This window comes from Herpailurus yagouaroundi, unplaced genomic scaffold, assembly GCF_014898765.1.
Source record: "Herpailurus yagouaroundi ecotype Mexico unplaced genomic scaffold, PumYag 162, whole genome shotgun sequence".
In the NCBI taxonomy this organism is placed as follows: domain Eukaryota; kingdom Metazoa; phylum Chordata; class Mammalia; order Carnivora; family Felidae; genus Herpailurus; species Herpailurus yagouaroundi.
In genome coordinates this window covers 33,077,787-33,090,573 of record NW_024412403.1, presented here as the reverse complement: position 1 = coordinate 33,090,573, position 12,787 = coordinate 33,077,787, and the positions used below count along the sequence as shown (strand labels likewise).

The 12,787-nt window shown below is 36.6% G+C and overlaps 1 protein-coding gene across 5 annotated transcripts in view; it reads left to right on the top strand.

Moving 5' to 3' along the window:
• ROBO1 (roundabout guidance receptor 1) overlaps positions 1 to 12,787 on the top strand; it is a 1,150,898-nt gene that overhangs the window by 364,538 nt on the left and 773,573 nt on the right. The gene's annotated exons all lie outside the window — the stretch shown is intronic.

The window sequence follows — 12,787 nt, the reverse complement described above, 5'->3', positions numbered from 1 at the left end:
TATATTCTCCAATTATGTACTCCCAGTTAAATATTATATTAGCTTCTTTATCCTTAAAATGGATTTCTCCTGGATTATTATTTAAAGTATGCACAAGTTATTCTAATTGTGAATAAAAGTATTTGATTTTTTATTGAGATGTAATTGACCTATAACAGTATCGTAGTTTCGTGTGTACAACATAATGATTTGATGTTTGTATATATTGCATAATGATGACCACAGTAAGTCCAGTTAGCACCCATCACCAAACATAGTTACAAATATTTTGTGTGTGTGATGAGAATGTTTAAGATTTACCTTCTTAGGAACTTTCAAATATGCAGTAGAGTATTATTACTATATTCACCATGTTGTACATTACATCCCCATGATTTATTTATTTTAGAACTGGAATTTATTTTAGTACCTCTTGACCCTTTTCAACATTTTGCCCCACCCTCTGCCACTTGCAACTAATTTCTTTTTTTTTCCTTAGGTTCCACATATAAGTGAGATCATATTGGATTTCTTTCTTTAACTTCTTTCACTTAGCATAATGCCTTCAGGATCCATCCATGTGGTCACAAATGGCAAGATTTCCTTCTTTTTTGTGGCTGAAATATATATATATATATATATATATATATATATGTATATATGTATATATACACATATATATACATATATGTATATATGTATATATATGTGTGTATATATATTTATATATGTATATATGTATATATACACAAACATATATGTGCACATGCACACATACACACATACATATACACACACATACATATACACACACATACAATGGAATAAAAAAGAGATGCGGTATATCTATCGTATTTACCCACTTATCCATTGATAAATACGTAGATTGCTTCCATGTCTTAGATATTATAAATATACTTGCACTGAACATGGGGGCACATGTATCTTTTCAAATTAGTGATTTTGTTTCCTTTGGATAAATACCCACAGATGGAATTACTGGATCATATGGTAGTTCTATTTTTACTTTTTTGAGGAACCTCCAAACTCTTTTCCACAATGGCTGCACTAATTTACATTCCTAGCAACAGTGAATGAGGGTTTCCTTTTCTCCACATCCTTGCCAACACTTGTTGTTTCTTGTCTTTTGGATAATAATCACCCTAACAAGTGTGAGATATCATCTCATGGTTTTGATTTGCATTTCCCTGATGATTAGTCACGTTGAGAATCTTCTTGTGAACCTGTTAACCATCTGTATGTTTTCTTTGGAAAAATGTCTATTCAGATCCTCTGCCTATTTTTTAATTGGATTATTTTGGGTTTTTTGTTTGTTGTTGTGTAAGTTTTTTTATGTATTTTGAGTATTAACTCCTTATCAGATTTATGATTTGCAAATATTTCTCCCAGTCAGTAGTTTTCTTTCTTTCTTTCTTTCTTTTTTTTTTTTTTGATGTTTACTTTGATATACAAAAGTTTCTTAGTCTCATCTAGCCACACATGTTTATTTTTGCTTTTGTTGCCTTTACTTCCAAAAAGTTATTGCCAGGATCAATATGAAGCTTACCACCTATTTTTTTCTTCTAGAAATTTTATGGTTTTAGATCTTATGTTCAAGTCTTTAACCCATTTTGAGTTAGCTTTTTGTGTGTGGTATAAGATGGTGTTCGAGTTGCATTTTTACCATGTGACTATTCAGTTTTTCCAGTGCCATTTATTGAAGAGACTGTCCTTTCCTCATTGTATATTCTCAGCTCCTTTGTCATACATTAATTGACTGTATATGCACAAGTAATGCATATTAAATTCTCATAGCCAGTCCTCATTTGCTGTTAGATTGAACCATAGGAAAATGTTGATATTCAACTAAACTTTTTATTTATTTTTTTTAACGTTTATTTATTTTTTTGGGACAGAGAGAGACAGAGCATGAACGGGGGAGGGGCAGAGAGAGAGGGAGACACAGAATCAGAAACAGGCTCCAGGCTCTGAGCCATCAGCCCAGAGCCCGACGCGGGGCTCGAACCCACGGACCGCGAGATCGTGACCTGGCTGAAGTCGGACGCTTAACCGACTGCGCCACCCAGGCGCCCCACAACTAAACTTTTTAAATAAGGCAATTTTGTATAGTTCAACCTAAGTCATGCACAAGCACCTGGTCGGTAATGCCTAAAATCCCTTAACTTATGTATATAAGTTACATATAATTTATAAATAAGTACTTAAAAGGGAAGAAGAAAAGATAAAAATATTCACATTTATATTTTGGAGCATGGAATTAATGTATATGTACACATATGTTTTACTGACTCTGCATTTCTAGTATTTTTATTGGTCTTGGTATCTTCTGCTTATGTGCATCCCTAGTCCTGTATTGTAAATGCTAGAGTGTAAGGAGTGCACTTAATATGCACATGTATTGCTCTCTAGAGATAATGATGATTAAGTTTAGACATATGTTTAATGACATATTGACTTACCCAAAGATAGTTTTAGAAACAGACTCTTAACCATAGAGAACAAACTGATGGATAGCAGAGGGGAGATGGGTGGAGATTAAAGAGGCACTTGCTGTGATGAGCACAAAGTGTTGTATGGAAGTTTTTTTTTTTTTTTAACGTTTATTTATTTTTGAGACAGAGAGAGACAGAGCATGAACGGGGGAGGGTCAGAGAGAGAGGGAGACACAGAATCTGAAACAGTCTCCAGGTTCTGAGCGGTCAGCACAGAGCCCGATGCGGGCTCGAACTCATGGACCACGAGATCGTGACCTGAGCCGAAGTCAGACGCTTAACCGACTGAGCCACCCAGGCACCCCTGGAAGTTTTGAATCACTATATTGTACACATGAAACTAATGTTATACTGTATGTTAACTAACTGGAATTTAAGTAAAACTTCTCAAAAATCAGGAAACTAAGTACACCGTCTATAAATTTGTAAAATGTCAAAAATCAGAAAGATTGTATTAAATTTTATAGTCAAAGAAATGATTTTGGTTGCTATTAAAAGTTGAGAAATTGCAAGTCCTAAATATATAGTTTTATATCAAAGAAAGAAAATTTTAATAATGGAATTCTCACAAAATTTATTTTTTAGAGAGTATAGTTTCTCCCCCTTTGGGTAGCAGAGAAACTCTTCAATATTTCTAGCTTTGACCAAAACATTTCTTAATAGTAAACTATAGTGAATTAGTTAGGCATGAGAGAGAAAAATAAATATCAGTAACTAAAACAATAGTCATGTACCTTCTATGGTGATCTAAAACATGCCCACATATCACATTTGAATTTTACAGTTGCCTTAATGAAATGTGTAATATGTACTATCAAGAAATGCTGTAGTCCACTAGCATTTATTCCATCAGTAGTATTGTAGAAAACCAATACTTTACATCTACTCTTTATTTAACTTATATTCTCTAATGTAAGATCGTCACCCTACTTTAATCTAAAAGTAGCAGGGAAGGGGGATGAACAAATGGAAAATAGAAGAGTGCAGGACTCTGTCTTGTAAGAAACTGAGAAAGAATGAAAATATTTATGAAGGTGAGTAACAATATTAGACTTGTTTTTAGGAAGATCATTTTAGTGGCCTTATGGAGACTGTAGTAACCAGAAATATATTGGTAGCAATGACCCTTAGAAAGGCTGTTAATATTTTCCCGAAAGAAAAAAAAAAAAAACCTACACTATAGAGATTAGAAAGAAATATCAAGACTGATGACAACTGTGAGATAGACTGGATGCCTAACATGATTATGATAATCATATAATTTGTTACCCACATCATAACATTTTTGAGAGTAAAAGAGATTTCTATTAATAGTGAAAATGAAATGGCAGGTATGAATTGGAACTGTCCCAAGCAAACAGGGATGATTTGTCATTCGAGTCATGCTGGAAAGAAGAATGAGAGGAACCTTTGGGAATTTCAGTGGCATAGATGGAGATAGAATTTCTGAAGATAGGAAATTCAGGGAAGTTAGTTCCAGGAAACTTTCATGAGTTCTGTTTTCTGATCTCATGCATTAAAATAAAAATATACAGCAGGCAGCTTGAAATTAGGTCTGTATCTATCTCTGGAATAAGATAAATAGTAGAAATGTACATCAGAGTCCCTGGCATACTGGGATGGTTGTGAGCTTTGAAGTAAATAACATCATCAGGGAAAAAAAGGTAGAGAGGGCAGAAACCAATGGTCTAATATATAAAGTGCTGGGAAGAGTGGGGGTTCACAGAAGTCAAAAGACGATAGAATTTGAGGACACACACAGAAATAAACAGTGTCAAGTGTTGTGTTGATATAGAACAGGTACTAAAAATGGGCCACTGAATTTGTCATTTAGTTGATCATTAGTGACCTTTCAAGAGCAGTCCAGTGAATGACACAGAAGAAGCTAGATTTCAACAGGATGACAACAAATTGAGGAGTTGAGTAATTCCCAGTAGATATAGTATCGACAACCTAAAATGTAGCTTTTCCTATGTGCGTATTTTTATTGTAAGTGCTTTACATTAAATATTTTAATGCAATCCTCAAACTGTCCTTATGAAGAAGTAGTTGCCCAAAATGACTACTAATAAAACGTGGAACATAAATTCAAATCACACAGACTATTTTAGAGCCTGTTCTTTTAATCCACTGAAGATTGGCTATTTTCTCATCTATTAAGAATAACCAACACAGCACTTAAGATTGTGCTCAAAATTGCCACAATTCTTTTGAGTTGTTAGGGAGTGATCATCTGCTCAAAAGGGGATTGCCAAAATTCCCACATCCTTCAAAGTGGAAAGCTATGTTTTTCTACATCAGCATCTCTCAGTTTCCAATATACTGTACCAGAGAGGTACAATGCCATCGGAAAGGCACATTAATTCTACCTGTAACCAATGATTTATGAGGCCAGGATGGAAGACTGGCCAAATGGGGCAGTGACTTCTGGATAGGGAAGAAAGGTCTTGAGTAATCTGTCACAGGTAGACACGGAAAGGGTAGGGAAGAGAAACAGTCTACTAGGAAGAGTGGAGAGGATTATGTTTCAAAGGGAAAAGACGAGACTTTTTCACATTTGACTAGGTTAGGCCTGATGTTGACAGCTGTTCATAATTTGTGACCTTGAGCAAGTCACTTAATTTTTCAGTCTCTATTGTTTTGTTTGTAAAATGAGAAGTTTGATCCATAATGTTTCTTCCAGTTCTAACTTTAAAAAATAGGTTTAAATATTTGCTTAGGCTTTGCATTATTCTATTGGATGATATACTGTCTCTGAGAAAAAACCAAAGTCCTATTATTGCCTTGGGGAAAAACCACATGAAAATATTGATGGGGTAATGAAATGGGTCATAGTGTTTGAAGTTTCATCTGAGATCTTTTCTTTGGTCATGCTGTAGAAATACATTTCTCCTTTTAATAACCAGACAGGCCACTAATACATTGCCTGTTGTAAAACAATGCCACCCACTTTTGGAATAATTTTCTCCCTGAAGTTAAAATCCATTCAAATAATTTCCTGCATATCATTCCTATCCTTCCTACTTTAATGTCTTTCTCTTGAAGTGCTGTTAAGAGAAGTTTAAGGCAGTAACCGATTCATCTGACCTCATAATTATGCGGCTTACAGCATTCTCTCCAAAACTGTAATTATTTCCTACTGAAAGTAACTTGTTCTGCAAGCTTTATTCTTCTAGTAAAACACAAAATGGTTTCTTTGGCCGAGATCTGTTTGTCCAACCGATATGGCAAAGCCTTGAGGGGAAGATAAAAGTTACCTGTTTCGATAGTTGGTAGGCCTGTGCCACGTTTTTGGATGCTCATTCTGGGATTGCTTCTTTGACACTTTCTCAGAGAATCTGAGAATTCTTTGGGTGATAAGCAATAAATGGACCACTTTGCGGGGGGTGCTTTACTTCATTTTCCCCCTTTCAGGGGGAATGCTGAATGAAAGATATCTGGGCTGCTGGTGCAGTTGTGTATGATTGCTTTGTAGTGATTCAGCCTTAAAATAGGAGGTGACATATCTTCATGTGGGGACACACTAAGGAGCCAATTTGGATAAAGATTAAGCAGAAAATTGTGCATGTTGGTTTGCCTTTTGGAAGCCGCAGGTTCATTTTATTGGTGGTTTCCCTCTCCGTTTATCATAACTTTGTTTAAACCCAAACGGAAACATCAGTTTGCAAACATGATAGTTAAGTATAGGAAACAATTACGGTAACGCTCACTAACTGATTCTCAGTTACGTCTTGTGGCCATAATGACATATCTCTCTGTCCCTCTTATGCACCTAGGGATAACATCAGCAATGAACCCCACTCATCAAAAGTTCATACCTCAGATTAATTTAGAAGGATATCATATATGGTTTCTATAGGTAAGTATCATTGCAAATTATAGTGAACATTTCAGCTCTGTGCATTGCTAGGAGAAACTATGACAATGGGCTGTTATACTGGGGTAAGAATGGGGGAGGGGGACATTCTGGAAAGTTGCTGACTGAAAACATTAGTATATGGTCAAAAAACATGTTACTCCTCACTTTATAATTTGATTGGGGATGAATGTAAGACCTTTGCTATGGTCTGTTGCTGTTATTTTTAATAATTTAATGAGAACTATGCTATCTCATTAAAATGGTGCTTTGGGGTATCCTTAAAAATGTCTTCCTCCTTTTCCATCTTTGAATGTGTCCTTTCAGGTCTTCAGAACACAGCTGTCCAGATATGATACTATCATCCATTCCCTGAAAGTACCAAAACTAAAAGTATTGCTTTGTGAAGAGGGCAAATATATACTGAAACTGACTGCCAGTCCTACTGCATTTTGTCCTGGTCACATTTCCCACATTCCCTATCTCCTCAGGCTTCCAAAACCTCCCTTCATCATTGCCCCAGCCTGAGGCATGTATGTGATGATATATACACTCTCCTACTTTACTCTGGAAAGTAATCAGTAGTAATCATTTTCATCTTGTCTTTGCCAAATCTGCCAAAGTGTATTCATCTAGATCTCAGCTGTATCTGTATTTTATCCATGCTTCCTATCTTCCTTCTTTCCTGGTGCAACAGGAAACAACTGTTTGTACCGTACAACTATTTGCATTAAAAGTTACTTTTGCTCTGAATTGATCATCTCTCACCTGAATGGGAATATGTTTTCTTCAGTCATTATTCTTTTCAACATCATTAATATCTCTCTTTCAAAAGGATCATTCATGCCATGCTCTAGGATCCTTTCCTTAAAAGGGAGGGGAAAATGTCTCTCCTTAGAATAATGTCTCTTTCATGGTCCCCTTTTCAGCAAAATTTCTTAAGAGCTATTTATGCTTCCCCTGTCCCATCCTCACTACAGTCTCTCCTCATCATATTTGATAGCCACCCACACTAAGCAGGGCATTGAAACCAATTCTACTCAGAACATCAGCTGTCTACATATTGTCAAATACGATACTTACCTCTCATCTTACCATGACATTTTAGCATCATTTGACAATTGTCCATTTCTTTTTAAAACATTTGCATCTCAGGGCACCTGGGTGGCTCAGTCGGTTACGTGTCCAACTCTTGACTTCAGCTCAGGTCATGACCTCATGGTTCATGAGTTCGAGCCCTGCATCAGGCTCTGCGCTGACAGCATGGAGCCTGCTTGGGATTCTGTCTCCTTCTCTCTCTGCCTCTCACCGGCTTGATCTCTGTATCTTTCTCAAAATAAACAAAAATAAACTTAAAAAAAAAAAGAAACATGAGGGCATTTGGGTGGCTCAGACAGTTAAGCATCCGAGTTCAGCTCAGGTCATGATCTCATGTCTCATGGGTTCAAGCCCTGCATTGGGCTCTGTGCTGACAGCTCAGAGCCTGGAGCCTGCTTCATATTCTGTGTCTCCCTCTCTGTGCCTCTCTCCACTTGCACTGTGTCTCTCTCTCAAAAATAAATAAACATTAAAAAAAAAAGAAACATGGCTTCCACTACACCATACACACCTGGTTGTCTTACCTTGTCCACTACTCTCACTCAGTCTTCTTTTTATGTTCCTTCTCTTCCTGGATCTAAATGTTGGAGTAACCATGGGCTTGGAGCTTATTTCCTCTTGTTTACAACCTTTCTCTAAAAGATCTCTTATAGTTGCCTGCTTATAAATATCACTGTGTGTGTGTGTGTGTGTGTGTGTGTGTGTGTGTGTGTGTGTGTGTAATCCCCAGTTTTGTATCTCTAACTCTGGACTTCCTTCCTTCCTTCCTTCCTGCCTTCCTGCCTTCCTTCCTTCCTTTTTCTATTTAAGCTCTCCATAATCCTATATCCAACTATTTTTGAGATATTTCCAATTGAATATAAAGTAGGCATTACAACACTATGTGGCCACAATAAAATGTTTAATTCTTCTGCCTCTCCATTGCAACCTGGCCCTTCCTCTATCTCTGCCATGCCAGTGTTCAGCACTTCCATTCATCCAGAAGCTTATATTAAAAGTACGGAATTTATCATTTATACCTCTTCTTCTCTCTCATCCAATCATTTGACTCTATTTCCAAAATATATCCTAAATTAATGGACCTCTCTCCATCTCCACTATTATCATTCTGATCCATGGTTCTACCCTTACAATCCATTTCTCACACAAAAACAAATCAATTTTATAAAACCTAAATAGAATCACATCACTCCACTACTTAAAGCTGTCCAATGGAACACTTGTTTCATTCAGACAGAAATTCAAATGCCTCATTTGGCCTCAGGATTCTTTCTAACCTGGACCACACCTATTGCTCTAAATCCAGCTTCCACTAGTATCATGCACTACTGTTTTTCAAGGTGACCATTCCTGGTGGTAATATTGCCTCACTTATTATCATATGACTCTGTTTTGTTTTTACATTAGATACGATCACTATTGGAAATCAAATTATGCATTTCTGTGTTGTCTTACTTATTTTCTGTATTCCCTAACCTCAGTTCCGTATTTGCAGCTCCATTTTCCATAGTGGGAATGGTGGCCACGAACCGTATGAATATATGCATTTATTAGTTCTACACTACAACATACATACAAAATATCTACTACTAACAAAAAACATACTAAGTGCATTTCAGATTTCTTTGTAGCTCTTTTTGTCCTTAGAATCTATGCTGCTGAAGTCCAGTCAGGACCCTATAATCAGAGTCGCATAAATTCTTTTTCGCTGGGATTATATTACTTGCTTGATACAGAGTTGATATTTCAGTTCAAGGTTAGCTTTTCATTCCTTTTTATTGAATATTGTTTTTGAATATTGAAAACATTTATATAAAACACATGTCAAAAGTTATGTTCTAATAAAACTTGCTCCCATTCAAATTTTAATGCATTAGAAATCATGGCAAACATATAACTATTAATTTTTATTTAATCATTTAATGAAAACCTGCCAATTCTTTCATTGTTGTACTTTTAGAAGTTTCTTGTTCTTTTTAAATTATGCCGACATCAACAAAAGTGTCTTTTTAAATATTTATTTATTTATTTATTTATTTATTTATTTATTTATGTTTATTAATCAGAGGGAGGAGACAGAGCATGAGCAGAGGAGGGGGAGAGGGAACAGGAGACACAGAATTCAAAGCAGGCTCCAGGCTCTGATCTGTTAGCACAGAGCCTGACGCGGGGCTCAAACCCATGAACTGTAAGATCATGACATGAGCCGAAGTTGGAGACTTAACCAACTGAGCCACCCAGGCACCCCCAAATGTGTCTTTAAAAAAGTATCGGTACTCTAATCTTTTATTCTAACTGTGGTACAGAATATTTGCCATTATGAATATAGTTTTTGCTATTTATTGTTCCTCTATATCAGATGACTTCAATTGTAATTAGTATATTAGGATTAGTCCAAATGTAGGGGAACATCAGCTCTCCAGATGATAGAGTTTCTCTCCACATATACACATAACATGAAGCAGATAACAAATTCCAAGCTTGGACTTAGGTTCCTTTCCCCCCGTTTTATCTGTGCATGTGGATCTCATTTAGCTGTCTAAAGTGGGCTTAAATAGTACCTCCCTTTTGGAGTTTACTACAGAGCCATTTATTCACCTGACCAGAGTGATTTTTCCAGAAGTAGCCTATATTCTAGTTTATTAATGGTCCATTTTTTAGATTCTTTCAAACACACAATCTTAGGAGATACTCTATTTTCTTTCACAGAGCTGTCTTGTGAGTGAAGATATTCTGGCAGACACATATTCCTCTCCACTTGCCCCTCTCACCCATTCCCCTGGAGAAGCTGATTAGGGGATTGGGAGGGAGAGAGAGCTACCGATGGACTGGAGAGAGTCCCCGGATCTATCTCTATAGATATCTCTATCCCTGTTTAATCATACAAACACATAAAGTCTCATTTAAGTAGTTAGATAAATACTGTGTATTCCCCTCTTAAAGACTTTACATTCTAAGTGTATCTAAAACTTATTCGTGTGTTGCATGGATAGTTATAGCATAAGGCAGAAGAGTACATGGACTGTAGCAGAAATGCCAAATGTTCTGGAAAAGATATGGAAGGTGTTAATTTCAGTATGAAGGATCAGTCAAAAGATGCTGTTAACAGTGGTTTTTTAAAAGATTAACCAAGAAATTAGTTGTGAATGTTTCATTCAGTTTAACAAGGATGTATCAGCCATGCCTATATGCCTATACATACCACATAGCATAGGTATATGGCACTATGGGAATCACTGGGTAGACAAATATTAGGCAAACAGCATCAACTTGCAAAGAACTGTAAGGTCACATCGACTCTGCTTTGATATCATCTTCCAAAGCCATTATCCTACTCCTAATTTATCCTATACAAGGCAACCAGAATAATGTGGCTAAAGCAAAGGTTTGAATATTTGGTCTTTTTACTCTAAAAGTTTTAATGGCTTTCCAACTTCTCATTGCACTTCTGTTTTTCATTTATAAAATACCTATATGCATCATTGTGCTGGTGGGCATAGTAAAATATACAAAAATAGACAATAGAGAATAAAAAACGAATGAGATAAAAAATGACATCAGGGGCACCTGGGTGGCTCAGTCGGTTAATCATCCAACTACAGCTCAGGTCAATAGTAAGTCCACCATCAGGTTATGATCACACAGATGGTGAGTTTGAACCCACATCAGGCTCTCTGCTCTCAGCTCAGAGCCTGGAGCCTGCTTCCGATTCTGTGTCTCTTGCTTTCTCTGCCCATCCCCCGCTTATATCCCAGCATGCTCGTCTTCTCTCTCTCTCTCTCTCTCTCTCTCTCTCTCTCTCTCTCTCTCTCAAAAAGAAATAAACATCATTATTATTATTTTTTAATGAGGGTAGCCTGGGTGGCTCAGTCAGCTAGGTGTCCAACTTCGGCTCAGGTCATGATCTTGCGGTTTGTGAGTTCAAGCCCCGCGTGGGTCTGTGTGCTGACTGCTCGGAGCCTGGAGCCTGCTTTGGATTCTGTGTCTCTCTGCCCTCCCCCACTTGTGTGCTGCCTCTCTCTCAAAAAAATAAATAAATATTATTTTTTTAAATGAGATCAATATGAAATAAGTCATTTCAAAAATATCTTGCTAACCACGATGGCATTTACTATAATAAATATTTGAAGGATATATATTATTTGAAGGCAATATACATATACACACATATATACATGCAGGTAAAGTTGTATTTTATTTTATTTTATTTTATTTTTGTTATAAATGCTATTTATTCATGAATGACAACAGTCCTCCTACTTTACATAAGCAATTTAACACAGTTCATTTGTTCAGGTGTACATGGTGAGAAACAATTTATATACATTATTCTTCTCTCTCTAGCCACTGTATCCCATATTGTATCCATTTCCCAAGAGCAGTTGCTTAGAACAAAAATTTTAAAAAAAGCATCTGAAGGAGATTCTCCTTTATTTTCCCTACACACATGACTTTCCATGCAAAAAAGTTTTCTTTTTTTTTCTCTTGTTAAAAAATGATTTTATTTTATTTTATTTTATTTTTATTTTTTTAATTTTTAATTTTTTTTATTTTTTATTTTTTTATTTTTTTTTATTTTTTTAATTTTTTTTAAATTTATATATGAAATTTATTGTCAAATTGGTTTCCATACAACACCCAGTGCTCATCCCAAAAGGTGCCCTCCTCAATACCCATCACCCACCCTCTCCTCCCTCCCACCCCCCATCAACCCTCAGTTTGCTCTCAGTTCTCAACAGTCTCTTATGCTTTTGGTTTTTCCCACTCTAACCTCTTTTTTTTTTTTTTTTCCTTCCCCTCCCCCATGGGTTCCTGTTGAGTTTCTCAGGATCCACATAAGAGTGAAACCATATGGTATCTGTCTTTCTCTGTATGGCTTATTTCACTTAGCATCACACTCTCCAGTTCCATCCACGTTGCTACAAAGGGCCATATTTCATTTTTTCTCATTGCCACGTAGTATTCCATAGTGTATATAAACCACAATTTCTTTTTTTTTTAATTTTTTTTTCAACGTTTACTTATTTTTGGGACAGAGAGAGACAGAGCATGAACGGGCGAGGGGCAGAGAGAGAGGGAGACACAGAATCGGAAACAGGCTCCAGGCTCTGAACCATCAGCCCAGAGCCCGACGCGGGGCTCAAACTCACAGACCGCGAGATCGTGACCTGGCTGAAGTCGGACGCTCAACCGACTGCGCCACCCAGGTGCCCCTAAACCACAATTTCTTTATCCATTCATCAGTTGATGGACATTTAGGCTCTTTCCATAATTTGGCTATTGTTGAGAGTGCTGCTATGAACATTGGGGTACAAGTGCCCCTATGCATCAGTACTCCTGT